The sequence below is a fragment of the Pyxicephalus adspersus genome, chromosome 11 (assembly GCF_032062135.1).
Source record: "Pyxicephalus adspersus chromosome 11, UCB_Pads_2.0, whole genome shotgun sequence".
NCBI lineage: Eukaryota > Metazoa > Chordata > Amphibia > Anura > Pyxicephalidae > Pyxicephalus > Pyxicephalus adspersus.
In genome coordinates this window covers 55,612,659-55,639,477 of record NC_092868.1, presented here as the reverse complement: position 1 = coordinate 55,639,477, position 26,819 = coordinate 55,612,659, and the positions used below count along the sequence as shown (strand labels likewise).

At 38.0% G+C, this 26,819-nt stretch overlaps 1 protein-coding gene and 1 long non-coding RNA gene across 6 annotated transcripts in view; one reads left to right on the top strand and one right to left on the bottom strand.

Moving 5' to 3' along the window:
• Positions 1-26,819, bottom strand: part of LOC140341391 (uncharacterized) — a 143,265-nt gene that overhangs the window by 13,207 nt on the left and 103,239 nt on the right. The window lies entirely within an intron of this gene.
• CASZ1 (castor zinc finger 1) overlaps positions 1-26,819 on the top strand; it is a 159,780-nt gene that overhangs the window by 43,346 nt on the left and 89,615 nt on the right. The window lies entirely within an intron of this gene.

The window sequence follows — 26,819 nt, the reverse complement described above, 5'->3', positions numbered from 1 at the left end:
ACTTCCACAAAGTAGGAAATGAAGGGCAATCTCTAAAATGAGATGCATATCAAAAACACCTTACAAGCTTTTCAAACCATCTATATTTTTATAAAAAATGTGCCTAACTGCCACAATGAGCTCTATTTATAAAACGGAATCTGATTTTCCCTCAAACATTCCCTCATAGGAATCTTCCAGGCCAATGTGTTTCAATCGCAGTAATGACAGGGGTTGTTTGAGGGAATGTCAGATTCCCTGTTTTATAAATTGAGCCCAATGTGAGCACAGGCCATTGTTGGAACTTTAATTTTTTTTCTCCTAGTGGTAAGATTTACAGTCCACAATTCTTCATTAGTGATTTGTAAGGATTTTGTTAAAAATACAGCTTTCACTCCTTTGTAACATGTGTGTGTCCACAAAGGTGGCATCTATCATTCACAAACATTACATTAGCTTCTGTCTGACCAATATATGCACTAAAATGATTTGTTTTCAGTGCCTAAAATGCTCTTTGTCACTTTAGATTACCAATATTTGACTATAAAAATATTAGCTCTGAAAAAGATTCGTATTGTCAGTCAGATTTATTCACCTTAAAAAACCTTGTTTTATGTTTGAGGAGCATCAGCGCTTTAAAAATGTGAAACCTCTTGAATCTTTGTAGTTAAAGCTGATGTCGGCTTTCTACTAAATCACGCTGATAGGCGATCAGTATAACATTAGCTCTCTGCCACAGTCACATCTGATAATCTATCCATTTGTACGTATTAAATCTAATATTACTTCCTTTACAGTTCATTGTGGCCGCCACACCCCCTCTGTGTCTGCTACAAGACCACAAATCCTAATTTCAGAGCGATCCAACCACTGCAATATGACATTAGATGGCATATAATTAGAATTTAAAGTTTGTCTGCTGATGTACTTCAGTTACATTTTGTCCATGTTTAACAAGCATTATAATAACATGTTTCCTAACATAAATTGTACCAGCATTATGAGGAGTAGAACAAAGGTTTTCTGGTTATATTAGGGCGGGAGACATGATATTCTCAGGTACCTTTTATATTTTTTAAAGCTGAATTCTAGGCATTTATAAAAAGCACCATTTAATTCAATTATGGGTTAATTTACACACATATCTGTTATTATTGAATAATTCCCATGACCTCATTCAGACGGGAAGAGGGGCAGCACTCTGGGCCAGTTAAGATCTATGACTGTTACGTTGCACATTGCTGTTTGTCTGTCACTGTAAACATGCTTACAGGATGTTTAAATATATGGATGACATAGATGACTTTATCAGTTGCTACTCTTCGCTTGTTCAGTATAACAGCAGGATAATGTGCAGGAATGTCACAGAACAGGCTATGTTATCTGGCAGAAGTGCCTGGATCATAGGCTTACCTAAACAGTCTTATAAATCCTTTGGCAGGTAAAACAATCAACATATGGTATATGTCTGAATTTAAGCTTTAGAATATTATGCAAACTGATAATTATTTCTTACATTTTCTTCTTTTATATTAGAAGGTTTTTTATACATGATTCTAACAATACACACGGTGATAATAGAGTCGATGTTAAATAGCTGACATTGCATGTGTGGTTTTACATAGACAGCATTGCCATGTATTTATCACTAGATTGATAAATGCATTTGGAAAAGTATGTCACCATCTTTTGACCATTCATACTATGTGACCCGTGTCACCTTTTATGCTCACACTATGGATCTTGTTGATCATCAAACAGGCAAATTGACATAATTGTTCTTAATTAACCTTATATGCAAAGGCAGCGGCTGGTTTTAGGGGAATCTGTATTTAAGTGAAAGATGCTGGTTCACCAGTGCTGTGTCATGACAGGCACCTTCGTTTTAAATTATGTCTGTTCAGCTTTTCTGTTTTGCACTAAAATATACATTTTTTTACTTTCTTTGGTTGAAATACCAACCCTACACCTGCCTACACCTCACACCCGGCCACAGAAGTCACAGTGATTACCTATAGTGTGGAATAGGTGATTGGAGATTCAAGCTGCCAACTAAAGAAAGCAGCCACAAATATATATATAGTAGTATTCCTTAGGGGTGTTCAGTAGAAACTCTGACCCCATAGGAAGGCATTGAGAAAATGTCTCTGTCATCATTGCTACTGTTGTGGCTGATATAGCTAATATCCTATATTTGTCAATATATTGGTATATAAAAGGAGCTTTCAGCAATGCTCCCATGTAAATATAAAAAAGCAGATGAAAATGCTTTCAGTAATGCTCATAGATAAATATGAAAAAAGTTTAAGGAGATAATCAGAAAGGAATATATTAGAGATAATTGTACTTGGGTGAGGTCATTTCTCACATGTAGAGGATTTCCAGTCCCATTGATGATCACAACTATTTGATTGTGGAAAGTATCATTAATTGGTCCCGTTAGGATAGAAATATGGGGGCAGCCATTGCTTACAGTACTGTGAGGCTATAAGGCTGTCATTAATATCCTTTCTTCAATACTTGCTGAGTCATCAAGAATGACCGTATCAGGTATTCTTTACTAGCTGCATACTTGTTCGAGATCATTACATTACCCAGTAGTATAGCAATCTTTAGGCTGTCTGCGTGAAGTGTAGTATCTGTTCTTTTTATTGTCCAGGTAAGGAAACCTTCCATTTGTTTTTCTGTTTTTTTCCTGGCTAATAAAATGGGGCTCTGATGGATTCTTCTCTTGCAAGGACAAACAATGCCTGGTCCAAGACTGGAATTTTGTTCAGGGGACAAGGAGGGTTAGTATTCTTCCAACAGGGATTCTTAGGGGTGCTGCGAAGACGATGAGGGTTACAGACCAGAAAGCCAACTCCCATAGAGCAAGGAATAAGGCCAGCAGTTCACCTTATTTCTTATCCCTTAGACAAAATGAGAATTTGATGCGTAAATTATGTAGGGAGACCCTCTGCAGGGGTACATTTTTATCCAAGTTCAGCTTGGAACTCGCCAACATCCTTTGTAAGTAAATGCAACACTGTTTGCATTTTAGAATATTAAAAAAAAACAGCTTTCAAGTAATCTGTTGTGAGAACCAAACTGTTTCCTTCCACTCCCGGGATCAGAGCTCTGTGATGAAACAGACTAACAAAAGAACAGGTTTACAATCTGCTGAAATCTCAGCGAGAGCCATTCCTTTATGTATAAATGTGCTCGCCAGCCATTTCAATCATTAAAAATGGATTGATCCAATATGACCTTTGGGTTTGAAGTCTGGGATCTTGGGGGTCAGTTTAATGAGGCTCCTGCTGAGACATCCTTTGCTTTTTATAGGGAGGTTAAGCATGAGACAAGACACTGACATGGCTGGGGGATAATCTGTGAGATCTCAATCCTGCAGCTGTCAGCCACTAATCTGCTTTAGTTTTACACCTCATTTTTTCGAAATTATAGCAAGATTGTGAATTATGAATGAAAGCTGCCATGCTGTTTGCTAGTCTAAAAGAAACACGTAAAAATCAATAGCTATGAATTTTGGTGACGGCCCGTACAGCAGTTTTCCTGTGCAGAATGAGCATAATGTTCACCTGCCACTCCAACAAGTTTCATGGCATTTATTGTAAGCAAAGAAGAAATCTGTCACATCTGATGGGGAAAGCATAGAGAATCGTCTCGTTCTGCAGTCTGATTTGTCCTGCTAACACATTTTCTCTATCTGTAATAGGCCCAAGAACCAGCTTCTGTTTAATAAGTCAGAAACCATTTTATATTTTTTGATTAATATTTTCATTTTTTAACTTTAGAAACAAATAAATTAAATGGAAGTTATAAATGAAAGTCTGAGACATCATGTGAGTTTGGGTCCTGCCTAGCCAAGTTCCAGAAGCCAGTATAGTACATAGATCTTGTTTTATCCTCATATATTGCCATTACAGTCTTGTAGTTTTGCTGGTATATCTTTCCTTTTTGCCTTTGGTTTTGTCTTTTAGTTTTCTAATACAACAATTTTTTCCCTTTAGGTCAAACATTTCTAGTAGGTTTTTAGTACTTCTGGGTTGCTCTAAGTGTATCCTTTTTACTAAATTCAGGCTTGTTGGTTGCCCATACTACAGTGCAGGAAGTCCTGAACTATTCTTTCTTCACATGACAATCATTGTTAGCAGGTGTATTTACTGCTTTTTCTATTTGATCATAGGACATGCCAAAATGCATGTATCGTCAGGTGCTGCATACTCTACACATCTCTCATTTATTGAATAGGTTTAAGAGCGAACAGCTGCAACAGTATATTTGTCTAGTCAGCCAGACCAGCAGTCAGGGTTTCCGGTGCTATCCTGGCTTGCGGCAGGAAGTTAGAGCCTGTCAGGGATAGGGGTTGAGATGTCACTTCCATCTGCTGCGTACCTGACTAACAGCCTATCCATATTGTTAACATATTGGATACCATATGGACTGGTTAACTCTCCAGGAACGCATGGGAGAGCAGACCTCCAAAAGTGGCAGCCGGGAGCGTGAAGGGCAGGTTGAGAAGAGCTCTGGGGCCTTGCAACGCGTAGGGCTGCTTTCACTGCATTAGCTGCAGGCTCTTTATTCCGTACATCTCCTGTGTTCTTGGGCCTGCGCTGGATCATTGACCTTCATGTGTAAATGGACTGGACAGTTGTAAGTCCATCCTTCAGGGCTTCACTGAAGCGTTGTCAGCTGTGCTTTCACAGGTTGCCAGCAGATAAAACAGACACAATAACTAAAGGCGAGCAGTGTCTAATGTAAGCACAAGAGACCGTCCGGGACTCCATCTTCCAAAGGACTACAGACCCCTGCATTACTGTCTCTCCTTTGCATCCAGTCAAATATACTGTAAAATATTTTATATATTAATATTATATATTGCACATTTTTTACTGTCCACAGATTAATTTCTGTGCTTATCAGCCCATATGTATTATCATTGACAGCTGTTCTAATGTTCTTAAAATAAAAAAAAGTCATCTCCTATTCACATGTGGCTAAATCAAGCTTATTGATTTTTTTAAACACCGTGAGTCCATTGTAAGTTACTGTGTGACTTATAGATACTGCTAACTGGATTTATAAGGGTAAAATACCATTTAAGTTACAGGTGTAGAATGTTCTTAGGAAGTCTCGCTGTAGCATGTCTGCAACATATTTTTCAGGTCTTCCCTGTCATGGAAAAGAGAAGTCTTAATTTTTATGTTTAAAAAATTGGAAAATTCAACAGGGGGAGTGACACCACCTCATCAAACATTCAGGTGTCAAAATCTTACTATCTGAGTCCCTGAGATATATAACAAGCTGTAAGATTAAAAACATCAGTGTAGGTGGCCTGGCCCTTTAGATATTTTTTTTTAAATGGTTCAGTGAAAATTAGACAATCCAGGGCCACCTCATGCATTGGGGATCCCATACTACTGGAATTGTAGAGCTCATAACAGCATTAACATCTACAACAACCCTAATTATCTAAACAAGATGCAGGAACAGCATTCCAGCCAGTTTTGTTTTTTTTATATTATGATATGTAGAGTATATTAAGTGTTTCAGTAAACTAATCATTGTGTTATGCTTAATTAAATAAATAAATAAAAAGAACAGGCTGAACTTGTTTGTCTGCACACCTGATAATTTCTCCATGTTTCCATTATATCACATTATGTAAATGTCCAGCTTATCCCATGCAAAATAGCACACAGGTTCCATTTTTATGATATATTTATGATTATGTACTTTGACCAATTTAAATGTAGAAAAATCCACAGTTCAGGTTTGGCATTAACTAGCATTTATTGCCTGGGCTGGGTTAAATGCATCTCTCCACAACTATTAATTACTTTTCAAGTGAATAATGAATATTAAGTCACTCCCTTACCTGGCAGTGTGACACCAATTCCTCAGAATCCATCACATGCAGGCGGTCATTTCTCAGATATTCAATATTCATAAAAATTTTATGCGGAATAAATTGCTGCTTATTGATCAGATAATATCATCGGATCATAATAATATTTAGTGCATTTTTAAGAGAACCAAACAACTTTTAGGTTCTATATTGCTTTGCTTTATCAGCATGAGGTCAAGCAGATGACCTGGCGGCAACTGGCAAACCTTAGATGACCCCTCACCCTGACTCTGAGATGAGAATCAAGCTAAGAGAAAGTATATAAAGCCAACTAAGACAGCAGACATCTATCAAAACATTTATATGAATGGAATCATTATTAATAGAATTATTTATTTGTTATTTGCTATCGGGACCTTTTTGTCTGTAAATAATTCACAAAATTGTTCAAATTGAGACAAAACCCCAAAAAATAGTGAAATATATTTGGAAGCTTTTCAGGCTGTAAGTTAGTGATAAGTATATCACATCAATGATAAGGAGAAAGTTAACCTGACCTCTTGGCCTCCCCTGTTTATAGGCAATAGAATAGAGCACGCCAAATTTTGGACTGCTGGTTCAATGCCTTTTATTCCTTAACTGTTTTGTGCTGTGTAGTATGAAGTCTACAGGAAAGGTTTATATATTCTTTTGTGTGTGTGAGTGGGTGACCCAAGATGCCACATAGACACAAACACACTTTCCAATCATTCCTTTCCAAGTTTTGTTCATATTTGTACAAACAATGGTGCATGTACCGCTAGGAAGGCTTATTATAGAGGTACTTTTCACTGTTAGATACATGAGCTTCACCATTTTAGGAAAAACTTAAATCCTATAAAGGTAATATTAAAGGTTACTTTAAATACCCCACCAGATACTTGTGGGCCTCTTTATTTTTTTTTAAAGCCATATTTGAATATATTTAAGATACCTTGCTGTAGGGGACAGAATGGTCAGTTTAGACAGCTGTTTTGAAGAAAGTTATTTGTGTGAAATACTCAGGACCATGAAGCTTTGAATGAGTTAAATCGTGACCGTCTCCCCCCTTCTTGTCCTGTTTCATCTGAAGTCAGACTGACCGCCTGGTCTTCTCAGGCCGATCCGCTTTAGCTAATTAGTAATCTGACAAGAGCTGCCAGGGGATTAGCTGCTTATCCAAACTGTACCAAACTCTGGCAGTGGAACCCTGGTCTTCCCGAGGGGACCAGAGAATGACTTTGGGGTGCCATAAAGGGGGGTAAAGCTACAGCACGTTTTAAATGAAGCTAATAAACCATTTTGGGGAGGGGGCACAGAACAGATTAGTGCAGTTTATGAAGCACATAAGCAAATCACTGAAGGAAAGTCGAAATACACACGGAGTGCATAATGCAGCTATTTTAGGCTGCCAGCGATTTGCCTGTTACTGTAGAACAGCGGAGGTGACACTGCAGTAACCTGGATATCCTGCTATTTCTTTTCTAAACTCATTTTTGTCATTCTCTATATTAACTTCACTGCCCGTTAAACCAACATGCATTTGGATTTGGCTTTCTTTAAATTGAATAGTCCACCTTCCAAGGTGAACTTCTAATGTTTCTTGAAAGCAAACGCTAGAAGTACTTACATAAGCTTAATACAAATCTCTCATACCAATATTTTAATACATCCAGTGTTCAAGGTCTTCTAGATTGTTAAAAGGTAAACTTTGTTCTCCAAAATCATCCAATCATGTGCATACAAAACAAAAAGTATCTCCTTTGCCAGAGTTGTGCCCATAGCTTTACTTTATTCACAGTGAACATTCTTGGTTGATAAATCAATCCCATAGCTTTTTAGGCCTCGTATTACAAAAAAATCACTGAGTACAGATAAAAGAATTACATCTTTCATTTAGAGTTATTGGGGTGTTCACTAAACATTTTTCACTATGGAGTTCATGTTTATTCTGGCAAGTACAAGAGTTTTTGTGTTACTTTAGCCAAGAATTTCTCTTGCACACCCAGTTTCATAACTGTTTACCTGTTCTCGCAATTCACGTTTTGTGAATCGATCTTTTTATGACTGATTTTTTTACCCTGTAACTCTTCAATGCTTCAGCGTGCTCGTTAGAATAAAAAAAGATATTATAGCTACATATCAGAAGACTAATCAGCATTATCACTTGAAAAAAACTAGACTAAACTTAAGCTACGTACACACTTCCAATTATTATCGTTGTTAAACGAACGACGAACGATCCTGCACGATATCTGCGAACGATCGTATAGCACAGATCCTGCACATACAGATAACGACACGATCGTTCGTAGATATTGTACACACAATAGATACGATCGTTTGAGCGATACAGGGAGTGACGTGCACGACAGGAAGTGAACGAACGTTCGTTCGTCACGCATGCTCAGACCATGGACGATCAACGAACGATCGTACACACGAACGATGGTCAACGATCGTCGTCCAATCCGATCCGCCGGTCCGGTCGTTCGTTTCCAACGAATTTCCTCGTTCGTCGGCGTCGTTGGTTACTTTTTTTACGAACGATTTTTGCCCAATCGATCGTTCGTCGTTCGTTCGTCGTTCATTTTGAACGATAAAAATTGGAAGTGTGTACGCAGCTTTAGTCTTAGTGCCATATTGTTTGATAAGCAATGCAGTGACGGGTTTTTTTCTTTTTTTGAGGAATAGAGCGTGTCAAGTGATGCCCACAGCAACCATAGCTAAAAAGTGCATTTTAATGATTAGTTAAAATCTGGTTGCTGTAGGCAATGCTTGAACTTCTTTTTCCTTCAGTTTCTAAAATTCCGGGTACATATTATGTCTGCCGTAAAGTTTGATTTCTGTCTGGCACAACAGTAGTTATCTCATACAGCAAGTGCAGCTTTTATTCTCTTTGGCAACAAACAGGTTAAGTTCCATAATGCTGATATTGGAGGTCAAGGCACTGCTTTTTAGTGGTCCATCGTTGTAGATCGCTGTGCCAGCACTTAATAGCTTTTGTTGGCACATGACTGAGTGGGAGAGGAGAACCCAGCTCATGAATGAGATCATGCGTGCACCCCCCTATTTTCTCCAGCTACCAGTTGCCCAGAGTGTCTCCTGGCCACATCATTAACTCGGGCATTTAGATTTCATTAACGGCATCAGACCTAGATGGTATTAAAAGCACCACCAATTATGAAACGCTTATTAATCAACAGAGTAGACCTTCAGCACAAACACAAAGCTTTTAAGGACGTCTTCCTTGTTACAATCCCTGGTCCTGAAGTAATTATAGGACCTGCGATTATGAGAAGTGGAACAATTAACTCCGTACAGTCATCCTCTCAAGGCAGAAAGGGTTAAACAAGACGAGTGCATTATAAAGACACATGAAATAATGCTACTACAGAAATATGTTGATGGCGGTCGCTGAAGGCTCCCCAACCTATATTTAAAATCTAAGTCTAGGCCATATTTTTTGGGATAACTGATTTGTATGGTAATTAGACACGTGAAAAGGTTCCTTCGTTACGTTTAAAACTCAAGATAATTTAGGGTTCTCTTGGCGCAACATTATTTCATATAGAGAATTAACAAACACAATAGTAGAGCAAAATCAGGTTTTCTGCTAGACAAGAGTTCTATTGTTTTCAGATGTTGCCTTTAGGTGAGAAGCAGCTGTACAGCGCCATGGTCTATGTTTCAGAAGCCTGTTAGAAAATGCTCTCTCTGGTTATTAAGCTCTCTGGATAGTTTAGCTCCTTAAAAAATAATCAAACAAAATGATGTTATGAAACAGTGCAAACTACTGTAGACTGTGGTAATCAATCATATATCTTTTTTCATTGCTTGAGTTCAATAAGTTAAAATATTGTTGATATTTTTTCACACTACTAAAAATTCTTAATTAGCAGTGGGGAGAGGGTACAATATCAGAGGTGGGACGCAGGACATGAACATAGAACAGGTTCAAAATACACTGGAAAAAAATAGTATTTTCAAGCACTGAATTGAAGCAAGTCATCACAGGATCAGGGAAATACAAATATTTTGCTATATACCAAGGAACCAAAAGAAAACTTGGATGCAATAATGGCCAGATAGGCTAAGTACAGCATAAAAGTCAATAAAACTTTGCTAAACCTGTTTTCAGTGATAGATAACAGAACATGTAAGCCCATTCATTTTTCAGTTTCATAAAAGGGGAAGATATGGTGCGAATGGAGAGAATGGTATATAGAAGTGGTATATATAATATATATGAGTATTTATGATATATAAAAGATGAAGTATTGGAGAAGTGAAGATGAAGGGGTAGGGAAAAGAGAAAATTCACAATACCTTTACCAAACTGTCAAATACGGAGCCCGATATAATAAAGCTCTCTAAGGTGAAGCTGGGTGATCCAGCAAACCTGGAAAAAATCTGGTCCAAAATTGAAAACAATTGCTAACAAATATCTAATGACTTTTTTGAAATAATTCCAGGTTTGCTGCATCACCCAGCTTTACAGATAACAGAGTATCCTCTCCAGCCTTGGAGAGCTTAAATAAATCAGTGATATTGTCTCTACACAAAAGATTTCAGACTCTTATATGACCAGTTGGCATACATTAAAGGCTATTGCTACCTACATTTACTGCAGAACTGTTACAAACATCTGACTGTATGTCTTTATAGTTAACAGGTCGGACATTGTATTGTCTGATGATTAGTAACAACAACAAAACAGTAAAAGTTAACTAGTTCCATTCCCTTGTTTAGTATTTGTTTTTTCTCTCTGAGATTTGGCAGGAAGTAAACATTTGCATTTTTGCTGCTGGCATATTTTAACTTTTTGTTTGTTAAAGTAGTCTTAAATATGACTGATGCACCTGTTACTTAAACTGTGAGAGGGCAACCTGTGTAATGTTACACGTTCTTTGCAACCTTTTTCTGTAGGTTTTCCCCAACACACTAATTTACTTCCCCTTTTTCTGCATTCATGCTTTGCCACTTACAGACTGAACTATGTAGCTGAATCTTTTTAAGGATGTTAAAGGACAAAATTTAATTTTGTAAATTCTTCAGAATGCAGCAATTATGCGGGTGCTTCAAGACCTGTTTTGCTTTGTAATATCTGCGTCTGAATTTCCTTACAAATTATACTTTATTCACTCTTAAATTGTACAACAGGAGTATCCCAAACATCATTTGTTGCATGTTTAAATTAGGATCTTCCCCCAAACATTAAAAACTAGATATGTGTATCTGGTGTCGTACAGGACAATATGCAGATGTTTTCCTTTTTATTACTATTATTATTATGCACTATGAGGCTTGGTACGGTATTAAGTATTTTGATTTGGATTAAGAGTCTTGGTTGTTTTCAGTCAAGGCAATTTTTTTCTCATTGGTTACTTTGAGAAATTACATTTTCTCTCCATCACTATATTGGAGTTTCTGATAATAAAGCTTTTTTGAACTTATCCTAGAACAAAGGTCACAGTGCCCTTGGATAAAGACACTTTCTCTCTGGCATACAGCCAAGTTTTAAAGGGATACTCGCAGGGTGAAACTGTTCCTTTCACCTTATTTGGTAAAGATGTTCCTGCCATTTGTCCAAGTCTCTCCATACCAGCCAAAGTCATAACTGTGTAACATACACATACAGACTGCTCTTTCTCTCTCGCTTTAGATATATATGGTTGAGTCATTCTTTCCTTTACATTTTTGGTACCACCTGCTCTCCTAGTATAATTCTTCTTGGCCTGTTGTCAGCGAACAGGTGAAATGGTCTGACAAGACAACTTGATGAAAAAAATCATATGTTTTATAACTTTCCTTTCTCCTTGCACTTTCTGTGGCAGTTAAATTCTCTTTAAATATTTGTGTAAATCAATAGTTGGGTATATGTGTGAGTTGATGCAGCTACCTTCCCATTAACCCGTTCCCATTAACCTGTTCCTCATGTATGGCATGACAAGATGACTTCCTCTAATGTAGTTATTTTATTTCTGAATAACCTGAGTCATTGCTGATTCTCCCAGAATGGAATTTGCAACAAAAAAAGAACACACTCAAAACAACAACAAAAGCACAGAGACGCCCATTGTGTCCATTTCATTTTTTTAACTTCTACTGTTTTTGATGAATCTTTATTCAGTTCCGTAAGATGTGACCTGTTTGCTTTAAATTTAACTCCAGACCATATTTTTACTTTAATTAGAATGTTATTGTTTTGTGTTCCATTTGTTCATAAAAAATTAATGACAGTAAAATGTCACTCAATGGTTTTCTCCAGGAACACATATTGTACATTTAAATGGTTACAAAGCTGCTGACTTTTCTCCCATTCTCATGGTGATTCACCATCTTTTCCACTTTATTTCAGAGCTAAAACTGATGTGGGTATTAACATGACAGATCTGTATTCATGGGCAGCACCGTGGTTTAGTGGTTTGTACTTGGATAGGGTTCATTTCCCACTGGAGCTGTATCTTCATGAAGCTTGTATATTCTCCCTATTGTTGTAAGGGAATCTTCTGGGTGCCTTAGCAATCCAATACTAGTGAGGTAATTTGTCTCTATCCTAATTGACCCCAGTGTTTGCCTACTACTGTGACACAGATATTAGAATGTAAAGCTAGGTACACTAGGTGCAATAATTGTCGTTAGGAAACAAACGACTAACGATTATGCACGACTTTTTTGAACGATCGTTATGTGCACAATTCTGTACATGCTGTAATGGTACGGTAATTCAAATATAATCCACAAATAATGTACACGCATTAGATACAATTGTTTGAAGGATGCAGGAAGTGACATGTAAAGGAGAAAGTGTACTGCAGAACCATTCACGATCACTGAACTACTGTACACACAAGAGGTTATCAGACGAACGGTCGTTAGTCGTTCGTTTTCAACTATAAATATTGCACATGTGTATGCAGCTTTAGCTCCTCTGGGACATAAAATCATGTCAAATAATTTTATATAAATTGCACTGCATTGCAGAACATGTTGGGTGGGATATTAAAACAATACATTGTAAAGATACAATAACTTAAAACAAAAAATTGTTCAAATAGTAACAATGCACAATAGAGGCAGCCATGTTCTGATCCCCATACGCTTAGTTTGTCATTTTACTTCAAACCAATACTAATAAAGGGGTTCTTGTATTCTCACACACCTCTCTGTAGTTTCAGCTGCATTTTACTTACTGTAGCTTTAAAGCAAAGTGTTTTGGTTTGAAGTTGTAAAATATTGGATTTTTGCCATAAGTTAAATAGGCGTTTTCAGTTTTTTGTGGATTATAACACACTCCCTGCATTATGATTTCACACACTTTGTCAACCCAATAAAATGTGACTAAGTTACAAGGTTCAAGATAATTTGGTGCATTTTATTTTAAGCCTACTCAAGGACATTTATTAAGCTTGTTCAATAGATAATTAAATGAAAAAAAAAGGAAATTTTGCTGCTGTATGTCAATCTGGTCACGTTGCAGTTATTTTATTATTCTTACTTTTATCTAATATGATTTTTGAACTCTTTCGCTTTATTACTAAGAGAGAAAATCACAACGCTGAGTTGTGGAGAATAGTTGTCAATAGAAGGCAACAAAATTTTTGCAGATCAGTGAACTGGTTGCTGTGGATAACCTGCATATTAATACTCCTGCTTGTACTATTTTACTGATTAAGCTTGTATGTGTATATGTAGATACTTCACTACTAGTTTGCTTTGTCCAGGTTCCAAAAAGGAGAGCTTGTCCCTGATCTAGGAACAATTGGGATCTAATACTAATTCCCCTCTTCTGTAAGCTCAGCTCTGTAAATGTCCTATTAACTCTTCCTCCAACGTCCAGCATACTTGCAGTTTCTGACACTCTCTTGTCTCCTCTTGCTCATCTGTCCTAACCACTGTCAGCGCTTTTTATTCTGCCATCTCCTGAGTGTCTTGTGTATGGGCCTCTTAAAAGCAAACAGCTGACTGACGTCCTCTCAGACTTGACCGGTGGGTTTAGTAATGTCGTTTAAGACAGAAATATTGCTTCTAAAGCCACCCAGCAATGGAGCAGCTGTCCTTTTCAATAAACAGTGTCCGTGTTGTGAGCACACCATCCCCCACATCACAAATGGATTCTATTAACCCCCCCATTTTAAACACACATATATGTACACTGCTTCACATGCTTGCAATCACACGCAATAACTTTATTATTATTTATTTCCAGCAAAAGGAAGAACAGCTGTTTATATTAGGGAAGAATCTCTAAAGTTTGTTGCAGTGAAGTGTAGAGAGAGCCTCGTTATGTGTGGGATTGTGGGGCAGGCAGAGGCGAGCTGTCCAACGGCTGATCACATGGCATGCCAAGTGTATTAAATTTTGCAGACATTTTAACAGCAATATGCTAGATAGTTGGGTGTCCCCTGAGGCTGCCGGATTTTTTTATCTCCTTCATAGAAGGTCAAAGCCCTTTCCTGGCTACTCGTCCTTCTGTTCCTCTTTTGCTCTGTTTTTAAGATGCACTTCCAACATATATATACTTATTTATATATCAGTTCTCCGTGTTTTAACTTCTCTAGGCTTTTTTATGTTTAACCAATCTACCTAAGTAATCATTGCTAACATATTACAAAGCCCCTGAGTTAATTTCTTTATCTACAACACCTTTGCTGTCAGGGGTATTAGAGGTTGGTGGCTGCTCTGTGCTGTTTCCTGGAAAACTTGAATTATGGGGCATAAAATTGGACGCTTGGCATGATGGTATTAAAAAGGCAGTAGCAGATTTTGTAAATGGTGTAATACACATTTTAGGGTTTGACTTGTCCTGTACTATGTTTTATTTTTGTATATGTATCCTAGCCTAACTTTGCATTAAAAGAGAAATTATGTCTACTCAAAACCACATCAGTAACTTTCACAATGACTAATATACAAATTAACTATCATAATAAACTGGATGTTAGAATAGATTTTCCCTTAAACACATTGCATGGCTATCATGTTGATCCCACGACATTAGGACTCATGGACCTAAAGTCAGCAAACATATCAGGGGTTCTTTCTCTGATTGTTTTTGAGGGATCTGTAAGAAAATTAATTTTTCCTTTTCGTTACTTCAGTGTGCCATTTCATTTAGTCATTTGGAAGTGGGGAAAGAAAGCCATGGGTCTTAGGTTGTTTAGAGCAGCGGTCCCCAACCACCGGGCCGCGGCCCACTACCGGTCCGCGGCGGTGTTTTCAGTGGGCCGCGAGTACATGATCCATTATTGAAAACGAAGCGGCACCCAACCACCATCCGCGGACCGGAAGTGGTCCGCAGCGGTGTTTGTATGAGAAGCCGGTAAATGTACACAGTAGTCTGTGTACAAGCAATGCGAGCACATGACATGCAGCTCGATTGCCTGTCAGATGTCATGTGATCGCTTTGAAGCAGCAGAGGTGCACAGAGAGAAAAGAGAAGACGCCAGAGTATGTCTTCTCTTTTCTCTCTGTGCAACCACCCCCCCCCGGTCCTCAGAGAAATTTCCTTCCGTGAAACCGGTCCCTGGGGCCAAAAAGGTTGGGGACCGCTGGTTTAGAGGACTAACTGCTCTCTGCCATTGTAGTGTAGGGCCAGACACCAAGCACTAGCATTTTCATATGACACTATGGAAGCCACATGGCTCCTTCATATCCAGAAGTTGCATTTAAAGAGGAGCTAAAGGAAAGCAGGAGAGCAATAGAAATATAAGCATGTGCTGCCAAGGAGAGGGTCTTTGAAGTAAACCAGAGAAATTTAAGTTTACATTTACGAAATACAGGAACAGTTTTTTGCCTCTGCAAATATTACTGACTTTACCAGTATGTAGCAAGGGGAATCTTGTTCCACATACATACTGGTTAGATATGACTGCCATGTGGTCAGCATAGGTTTTTTCTAACTTTTATAATGCATCAAACACACAGAACAGTGAAGGATTGCTGGTGGAACACAGAATTAAACTTGTGAACAAGCTGCTGATTGTTAGAGACACTAGGATCCCATTAAATGTGCAGCTTTTAAAGAAAAGGTTGCAGATTTCCCAAAGTGACTAAAATAATATCTCTTGATGCCAACCTTTATCTAAATAATGCTTATAGAGTTCTTGTTTAATGGGAATGTCCTTACACTGTACAGATGTACTGGGGACAAGATTGGTGCCTCTAGCAGAAGGCCCTTAACGTGAGCAACCTCCATCTGTACAGGTGATTTACTACCTGCCGGCGTTCAGCTAATATCTTTGTTTCTACTCCACACATTGATGCTGTGTGGTTGCGAGTGTTCAATTTTCCTTTCACTCCCCGCGTCCCTCTCTATCCGCCTCCCGCTTCCCTTCCTTTTTTCTTTTCTCCAGTAGAAGAAAGCAGGAAGAGATTCCATCTGGCATATGAATAATTGAAATGGCTCAACTTGGTTCCTGTTGCTGTTGTTTGCTCTGAGTTCTTCCTTATCTCCCACCTCAGCCCCCCTTTGTATGACATCTCCCCGCAGGGCACAGTGGTGCTGGCGATGGGTGGAGGAGAGGCATGGTGACTGATGGCTGCTGCTGTTGGGAAAGTTTATACAAATGTTTCTTTCTTGTGATTGCATATGGAAAAGCAGATCGTGGCATAGAGGCAGAGAAGGTGTGACAACCTAGCTACCTCACCGCCACTTACTAGCCTGTCACTCACTCTGCGTTTTATCTCTCAGGTGTCTGGCTCTGCTCATTACACTGTCACTGTTCTAATCTGAAAACAGAGAAATAAGTGGCTGCCTTGAATGCATTTGGTCAAAGTGCTGGTCAGATTGCTTTTTCACAGCACTGTGCTTAGTCACAGCATTGTTCTGTGTGCTTTATCCATGCACAACGATTTTCAGTTTTCTCAGTCAATGCACAATATAATTCATCTAGTTGCATCCCTGCACAGTAAGCATTTACTATATGTTTTGCTGCAGATAACAATTACTTATTAGTAAAATTCAGATATAGAAGAAATTGTTGCATTCCAACAATTTTGTTGTACTTATGAAAAAAATGTTGCACCACAGCCTAACACAATAAGCTCAATGTATGAGCTAACACACCAGAAAGAGGGCACTTTTTTTCAAAAAAGTAAAAACAATGTTTTGCTAAATCCAATGACATTGGAAATACCAGTTGACTAAATTGATTAACATGACTAAATTGTGTTAAGGTTTTGTGAATTACTCCTAATGTATAAATACACAGGCATGTTGTGTTGTAGTGACAGTCATGTATACAGTAGCCAAAAACTTGACTGGTCTATAGTACACACCACTATTTGCAGATGTGCTATCATCAATATATATATTTAGGAGTTTTTATCTCAGTTAAGGACCCCTGTGACTGAAATCCTTGGCAGCCAACTACAATAGCTTTGCACATGTCTATGGCATATGTGTGCATCCAGAATAGCGCATTGCACTTGTGAGAATAACTAGAATAGAGAACCATCGACCAAAAATGAGCAGGTGAAGGAAAAGGCAAGACACTGTATACTTCTATAATATAACAAAACATAGCCCCTCCATAAAGCTTTATAAATGAACTTCCATAATTTTTAGATTTGCCTGGAAGAATATAACCTCATTGCACAGAAAATGAAAATTAGCATATAGGACGTACAAGAAGAAATTAAGACCTTCATACGATCAATCAGATCCTTCACTAAACATATCTGCCCTGCTCGCCTGTTAACTATCAGTTTGTGAACACAGGTATGTATCTGTTTTACTAGTGCTAGCTGTGTAAAGGGCATATATTGTCCACAATTAGGATCTGCTGTTTGAGCCTAACATGTTTAGATTACAGCAGTGTACTTAATTGTATGAAGCATGCAGTAAGATTTGTTTAATTTGCTCTTTTTGTAGTATACTAGACTGTGCTGAATCTAATTTCATTTTATATGCATAGAAAGACAGACTACAGAAGCACAGGCACATAGTAAAGACTATAAAATAACGTTCTGTTGCTAGCAGCTTTTATTCTTTTTTTTGACACCCATGTGCTCTATATTTCTTATCCTCGATCTGATTTTGTTGTTACAACAAGCAAAGTGGCTGCTAGATGATTTTGTGCTTTTAAAATGATAATGCTAAGGATCTATGTACAGTGCAAGTGTAAGCTTATTCCAAACGTGCCTTTTCCAAGGTTTGGCTTCCTACTATATTATTATTATTATTGTTAATAAACCTTATTTATATAGCGTCAAGATATTACGCAGTGAAGTACATTAAATAGGTGACCATAGGACCACAATGTTCATGTTCCTTGTAAATTGTGAGCTTGACAGTTATACTCCTCTGTTTAGAACACTAAACTAAAGCTTTCATGGCACATGAAGGATGGCCAGGCTAGAATACTTTCATTGTAGGATACAGCAATGACAACCAAGTAACTAATATTCTCAGAGGAGAGTTTATCAATGCCAGCCCCCTAATTCTCATAACATAATCACTGTAAATAGAATGTAAGGGTTAGGATAAACTCCTAAAATTGGGGTCTGGATAAAGTTTTAATAAATTATTTAGGTAGTTGGGCTGAGTTTAGGTTTTTATATAATAAATTGTGTCAGTCCTGACATGCAGATATTGATTGTCCCAGAACAGGGTGGTTCCACAACTTTCCATCTAGTTTCTGAAAAATCAACATCTGCCTTGTTACAAGTCTATGGTGTTTGTCTTACCAGTGTGGCTATATTACTGAGGTATTTTCCTGGCACATTGGAGCTATATATAAGCTAAAAAACATCCTTAATACAAGAACAAGTCAGGTTACATGGGACTAGTTCTTTATCTTGTATGAAGATGTGCAATGAATTTGGCAGACAGGTGGCCTTTATTAAATAAAATGGTCATTTGCGTCCTACATCTACGGCATGAGCTTATTTCACTTCTATTAATCAAGGTGGCAGATTTTACAGAAAAATGCCTTGACAGGCGCATTTAAACTAGAGACCTCTGTTTGTAGGGATGCGTTAATGTATTAACAGCTGATTCCTGTACGCCGTTCCCGGCTGATTTTCTTGAGAACTGTCACCGGCTCATTTTGTTGCTAGAGCCTGCCTTGCATATGCATATGGAGGGTTTAGGAAAAAAAAAGTGGTATTTTAATGCTTTCTATTAAATTGGGACTAAAAGTAGTGTCTTAATTTGCATGCATTAGCATATTTGCATATAGATCGCTGGGATGGTGGAAGATATAAGAGCGTTTAAATGAAGATTCTGTTAAAGAGACAGACATCATTTTCATTTCTTTGCTGCTGCTAAAGAAAGTTAGGATTTAAAAAGAAATTAAGAAATTGCCATTTAAAGTTCTACTAGTAAATCCATTTTCTTTCAGTAATTTGCTGTTAAAACAGATTTAGTTGGCTATTCACTGGTGGATGGGTGCAGGACCAGGTAAACTATTGATATCTTCCTAATATTGATTGCTTACTTGACATTGCCACAGTGCATTCATTAAATTCCTTGATTTTGTGCCACTCCACTTCACCCACTCTTACAAGTTAATGGACATAATGGACGCTCAGTGGTAATCCTTTCTCAAATTTTAGAGCTGTGTTGTTGTAAATAGAGGGGTAGGGGTAGGCATTAGTTGTAGGTTTTAGGGAGCACTCCCTACTGATTTACATTAAAACAGGAAGCAGTGGTGCTCAATCAGGCAAAGAACTTGCACCTCTAGGTAGGTCTCATAATACAGCACTGTGCACTGTACTCTATAAAAATTATTTGGTCTGGTGCTTAAAGTAAATATCTGGCCATCATTCATAAAATAAGTGTATACAGACATAAATCAAGATTTAGCAAGAACCAGCTAAATGGCATGAATGTTGTGGGAACTATTAGAGACAATCTTCTGATGAACCAGTTGTAGAGTTGTGTTTAAGCTTCTTCACAATTGTGCGTTGTTACAACAACATTTAAGTGGCTGGTCATGACTTACAACTAATGGTGTGTTTTGCCCCAGGGACTCGGAGCATTGCCCAATCAGACACCAGCTGTCATTGTTCCAAAGCAAGTCACAGAATTCCCTGGAACACACATTCATCTTTCTTTTTACAAAAATGAGCCCTGATAATGTCCTGACTGGCCACGTGGTGTTGTATTGCTTAATTTCACAAAATAAAAGGGGACAGTATAATTTATGTGAATTTTTTTTAGCTTCTACCTCTACGTCTTCCACTAAATTCCAGATGGTTATGCTGGAGTCAGTGTTCTCCATTCCACACGCACACAGGCCTCAGGCAGCTTGTCTCCCTTAGGGAATATATCACCCTTTATCTAAATGAGACAGTTCTCTGGGTGCCTGGGATTCATCTGGAAACTTACATGCATGTGAGGAAAGTGTAATTTGCAGACAACTCTTGTGTCCCACTTAGGAATTTTCCAATGCACCTAATTGGGATGATAAAAGTGCCATCCCATATGGAGTAAGCATACTTCCCATAGCTGATAACCTGTAACCCAGGCACAGCAATCCACATTTAGGTTTAGAAGGTGGTGCTAAACCAGCAGCAAGGACCGGTTTCGCTAAAACAGTGTATATACAAATATTTTACATTTTTTAGTTTTTGCTGTTTTATCAGGTATATTATTACAGATTTTTGTATAATTTCTGCGACATATTAAGGTGACTTTCATCAACATTAATCTGTACAATAAACGTGTGCACTCCAAGAAAACATTGTGTACATACCACTTCATCTTGTGCCACCTATTTCTGCAGTAGTAAAGGGAATCTGCAGGAATGGGAGTGTTGATTTCCTTTTCTCCTGTGGCATGCTTTGGCCTCTGCAGAACTTTAGGGCAAAAGTACTGACATAAAGGCCGATGGGTTAAACCACGGAGAGCAGTGGGATGCCGGGAAATAAACAGTTTCAGCTTTGTGGGATTTAACAGCACTGAACATGACATGAACACAATCTCTAACTCTCGTTATATTTGATATAAACTTGCTAGAAAAGAATAAAATATGTTTAAGCATCAATTCCATTTATAGCCTTGACTGACAGAAATGTCAGAAGACTAAGAATGCAATCTTAAAAATGGTTTTCCTGGCCTCACACAAGGGAAAAGAACGACTAATAACTTTATTTTCCACTAGTTAATAAAAGTGTCTTAGCTGTTTATACATTGTACAGTAATAGGACAGGAGGATTCCACAGCTCCAAGCTGTTAGGCTGGAATTTAAGCTGTTAGCACTGCGTGTTTTATTAGGCTTCTGTTTGGGGCTGGATGGAGGAGGAAGAATAGCATACAGCTGTTTTTGCTGTTCCCTTTTCTATACGGATCTCCTATACTTTATGCAGGTCCCTCTAACAAAGAAGATGCATTTCTAAAGCTCTGTACAAATGCTAGAATTTCAATGCAGGAGATGATCCTAGGTAATCATCTCAGGTGAAAATCTAGCTTTAGCAGCTGCTTCACAACGTTTAGCGACTAGCCATGCCGGATCAGTAAACAACTGCCTGCTAACATAGATTTACTACAGTCCCCACAGCACGGCACTTCTTACTTTTAAGAAAAAACAAAACACTTGTTACCCTACTGCTCTTTTTGGTTTAATCCGCAAGCCCCTTCGTCTGTACAGTGACCTGTAGCTACGCTGATACCAGCGGGAGAAACCACAGCATGCAGTGGGGGAATAAGGAATCACCACTTTCAGATTTTCACCTGGTAAATCCCTGTTACTTCTGCAGACTTTGATGGCCTAAGCAGCAGAAAAGGTAAATATTCAATGTTACTGCAGATCAGAATGTCTGTATATTGATCTCTCATCCTAATCATCTTACCTAAACGATCACAATGATCATTTGGAGCTACAAAAAATGTGTACGCAGCTTAAGGCTGGGACCACACTGGTGGTTTAATCTTTTTAATACTTAAAAATGTAACTGCTTGTTGACAGTTATCTCATTGGAATCTTAAAAATTTTGGTGTAATAGTAATGAGATGGTGGACAACAGAAGATGAAATATTTTGTATTATAGTGCTCAACCAAGAAATTTTTTTAAGCCGAGTGGGAAGAAATTGTCGGCGGGTGGCAGCACCTGTATTGTGACCAAACGCTTCAGTAACCACCCAAAAAACAGCTGGGTGGGTGCTAAAAAGTGCCGGGTGGTGCGCCCAGCTAAAAGGGCCTGGGGAGAACCCTGTATTAAAAAGAGTTTATCACCATTGGAGCTCATGTATGCAAAGTTTAGAGCAAAGTGCAATGTAAAAGTTAGGTAGCCATTGCAGCCAACCTGAAATCCTCTAAACTGAACTCCACTTATTTGCGTGTGGTTAATGCATAATGTTAATTATCATTGTTCTTTGCATTTTTTGTATACCATACAAGTTTTCAAAAAAAGGTTAACACTGGAAAACAATACAAAATTGATAGACTCAGCTTTACTTGTAATTCATAATTTCCATTACTTTTGACTTGTTAGTGGAACATTTTACAGATAAAACCTTCAAGATAAGGCCGCTTTAGAGCATTTAGTTTTTGTTATCACATTGTTTAACTGAGGCAGTGCTGTTATCATGGTGTAGTGATATAGATATTCCTACCATTAAAGCATAGGATAAACAGCTGTAGTCTTTGCAATTCAGTGTGTAGCTAAGAGCTGTTTTTGTGGAGTGTAAGGAGAAATGAAAGACTTTTTTTTTTTCATATACAGTCAGTTTTGCCACTGGAATAAGCACAACGTGAGGATGAAGCGGGAGCAGCCACTAGGAGGCGCAGCAGTCATAATTCAGTAGGGGAATCAAAGTGGCTTAGTGGATCAACACGACCTTGGGCAAGTCTCCCCCTAACCTCATGCATCAAACTTCAATCATAATATCTGGGTGACACCTATTAACTTATAAAAGAGAGAATGTTCCATCTGTCCATCTGCTGCTAAACGGTCATTTATATGCTGAGCGAAAGAAATGCAAACTGCTGCTGGTCTCCTGGCATTTGTTCTAGTTTTGTTTAATGACATTGTGTGTTGCTTTATACGTGTAGAGTCATAAATAAATACACAAGTTCTGGGTTGTGGAGACTTTAAACTTCAGGGTGTGTAAAGGGTTAACTGGCATCATTATTAGGTCCCTGGGTGCTCTTCTGCAGGTACCCTTCTTCCCATTGTGAAGATTCACACGTAAATGAAAGTTGTTTTTTTTCCCTTGTGAAGGAGAAATTCACCCCGTCATGAGAAATGCCTGCCGGACTGCCTGAAATTTGGCAAGATTTTGTGAAAATGCCGCAGCTCCATATGGAGAAGTTTAGTCAGTTTTTACGGAAACCGGTCATTTTTGTTGTTGTTGGGAAATTCCTTTTTAATGTCATTGATGGATTAAAGTCTAGAGTTAAACTAAATGACACCACTGATATAAGAATAGCTACTGTAAACCTAATGTATATTTAAAAGAAAAACTGTTTTAGTTTTTAATATACAATACAACAAGAAAGGGTGAAAACATGTCTGGAAGGTGAAGGGCAATCAGTGGCCATTGAAAAAGAAAGGGTTTTCTATTAGAGAATCTACACTTTACTTCCTGTACTGGAGCCAACTGTAAAAATTCGGGTTTGTCGTTCCTTTTGTCCTGGAGACAATGGTCACCAAAACAAATAGATGGGATTATTTATCCCAAACTACAATAACAACCTACCATAGAAATCATAAAGGACCATTATTCCACATTATTGGAACTGTGCAATCCTTAAAGCTGATAGGCTCTGGTAAGAATTCCCATACCCAAGACATAATTTTTGCTTGTACGTGATTGGATGGTTGAAATCAGCTCAGCATTCCCTCATTCAGCTAAGTGAAATATCCCTTCAAGGGAATAATTCATTTTCCTTAGTGAACAGACCTTAAGTAAATCAGTCCCAGTTTGCGGAGTCAGGCAATTTGCAGGGCAGCACCTGTCAGCCATCATTGTAACCTCCGACCCCTGACACTCCAGCTTAAGTCGTTGGTCCTATACATAGTAATTAAACTAAATATACATTTTTCATTACAAGGCCGACACAGTTATAATAATTACAGACTGACCATTCAGATCCTTGAATAGTTACAACTCTTTATGAAGCAGACATTTACATGGAGTTCTTAAATTGGAATAACTCCACAAAGTTTCTTTACACTATGATCTAAATGATCTAAAGTGAACAATATACCTCTGCACAAGTGTTTGCCTGTTATTGGGCTTTGTTAAAATATTCCTGATACAAATTGCTTCCATTTCACAGGTAATATATATATATATATATATATATATATATATAGCCTGATAATACATTCACTATGAAACCGACAAACTACTAATTTTAAAAACAACAATGCACGCTGATTAGTTAAATGTTCTGTAATCAAAAAGGCAGAAAAATAATGTATGGAGTCTGAAATACACGGAGAGCAGTCTGAGGCCTTATTCTGCTGAAATTCTTAATCTGGCCAGAAGTCATGTTAAAGAAGTTGTGACATGACCCCGATAGATACTGTTTACATCAAAAAATCTGAAGGGACCTCAAGATGTAAAAAACAAAACAAAACAAAAACTAGACATCCCCACATGAAGTTTATTTCTGGTGTCTTTTTCTTTATTACAGGGGTAAACTACTCAATTGTGCTTTTAAATGATTACTGTAGAAACGTTTGATTGGAAGCTCTGAGTACTGTTCAATACAACCTGCATGTTGTATTCTGATAACCAGACCCTAATATTGTAATAAGCCTGTATAAAAGAGGAAAACACTTTAACTTCAGTTGGTTCCACAGGAAAAAGCATTTCATAAACACTTTGCATCAGACTTATCCTTTTACTGCCTTAATCTGAATAACAATATATTGTGTATTTCTGGTTGTGAAAGGCCTAATGAAGAAATAAATGCAGTTTTCTGTATTTTCAGGGTTTGCTTTACATGCAGGTCTGTTGAATACAACTTGTGATCCAGGGCTGGCACTTTGTCCAGCATGCGGGGTGGCTGGGTGTAACACAGCATCCTGCACACAATTTCAGTCCTTGCTGGAGCAGGCGGAGGGGTGGTGGGGGGAATCTGTTTAGCTCGTCCTATTCTATTTGCCCAGAAATCATCAAGACAAGGACATAGCACATCAGAGCCAATGTCACTGGATTTCAATGGATGCATCATGAATTTTTCAGCATAGTTTTATGGATTTCTACCTTGGGCTGAGGACCGACCAGCTTTTACGCATTATACAATGTTTCCAAAGCTTTTTAAGCAGTGCCCACCATTCTTTTCATAATGCCACCCAGTTTTTTGCTTTTAATAATTTAGTTATTTATTTTGTCAAACTAGTAATTAGTAAAAACACATTCATGAAAATTTTAGATCTCTCTGAAATATTTCTACTTGTGGTATAACTTTCATATTGTTCCTTAACACCTGCTCATAAAATAATACATGAGTGGACCACTATCTGCAGTCACAAGGACTTTTTGGTATATGGTGAAAATTAATATCTGGGCAGCAGCTAAAATATAGCATAGTTACTATATATATCTCATACTAGGTTGAAAAAGGTCCCCTACCTCTGTACTTTGAGTGTCTTTAAACAAAAGCCAGCAGTCTGGAATAGAATCACTACAATACAGTGTGCTAAAGTCAGTCCACATAAAGTTAACCTGGAGCTCCGGATCCAGCTGAAAAAAGGAGAAATCTGATTCCTGGCTTCCAATTGGACCCTAGCATGTATTTGCCAGCTTTATTCTGTATATGGTTTGTTTTAGCTATCTTGCTGTTTACTTTCCCTTTTCTAAATAATTCACATGAATAAACACTGGCAATAAGTGTTTTTTTTAAACCTGGCTATTTATTTTGTTGAAGATTTAGACTGGCGATCCTTCGTCCTAATTTAACTTTGGAGCTCTTTATTGCATAATGAAGCAGCCTTTCTAGAGGTAGTGGCACTCGTTTTAAGTGTCCTTGTAATTTTTACTAGCTCTGGACAGTAATTACAGATTACAGTCATTCACTTCCATTCCCAATTGGCCTCACAGTCACCTTCAAACACCAGGAGGAAAGAGCGGTGTGTGTGAAAGGAAACAACACGTTGGGAAGAAAGATAAGTGAAATAAAGTCATGATCCGTACGCTGTGCAAGGCTTGCTCTGAATGTGTTCCATGTGTGCACAGCATGCATTGCTGGTAAAGTGTACCTGTCACCGGCAAAAGCGCAGCCTTCATGCATTACTGAGAAGCTATGAACATCTCAATAGCATGGGTCCCTGAATGCCTCATGCTACGGCAATGTAACTGCTTTATATTTTGATCATTCTTTAAAGTACTGTATCAGCCAACAAAATGGTTGGTTTCGGATTCTGTGGAGCAACATGTAAATGTTAGTCTGTATTTCTTACTAGCTTTTAGTATAGATAAAGATACCAATTTGAAAGCAAAGTTTATTCTGTAATAAACTTAAGTGATAAAGATGACTTTTTTATTTAAGAAAAAACATCCCTAGTCTTAAATAAAATATTTTTTAGCCACCTTATGATCTGTTATTCTTCAGACAGATAATAGCACAATGCAGATCTGCCTCCACATTCACACAGCAGGAATTGTGCTTGGTAACGCTGCACACAGTCTCTGAAGTACAATGGCAGTAGGTCAGTGGCCGGCGTGTGGCTGAGGGATGTCTTGTAACTGCAGACTTGAGAGAGATGTGCTGCTGCCTGTGAGAGACATTGCGAGACTTTCTTATGTCACTTGGAAACTCGGCTTAAGTCGTTTTAACGTGGGCCCTCCGTGGGCCAACCTTTTCCTCTCCCATAGCCCCGGTCTAATCAACCCCTATAATTTATGCAGAAAATATGATTTATATTTAATTTCACCACACTTGCTTTGTTAATTTGAGATGTAATTAACCCGTCGCCACGGCAACTAATTTTGTGATGCCGTAAATTACCTCTGCCTTTTCATCAAAATTCAGTTACTTCGGCTCCTGTGTGCAATGTACTGATGCAATTAGGT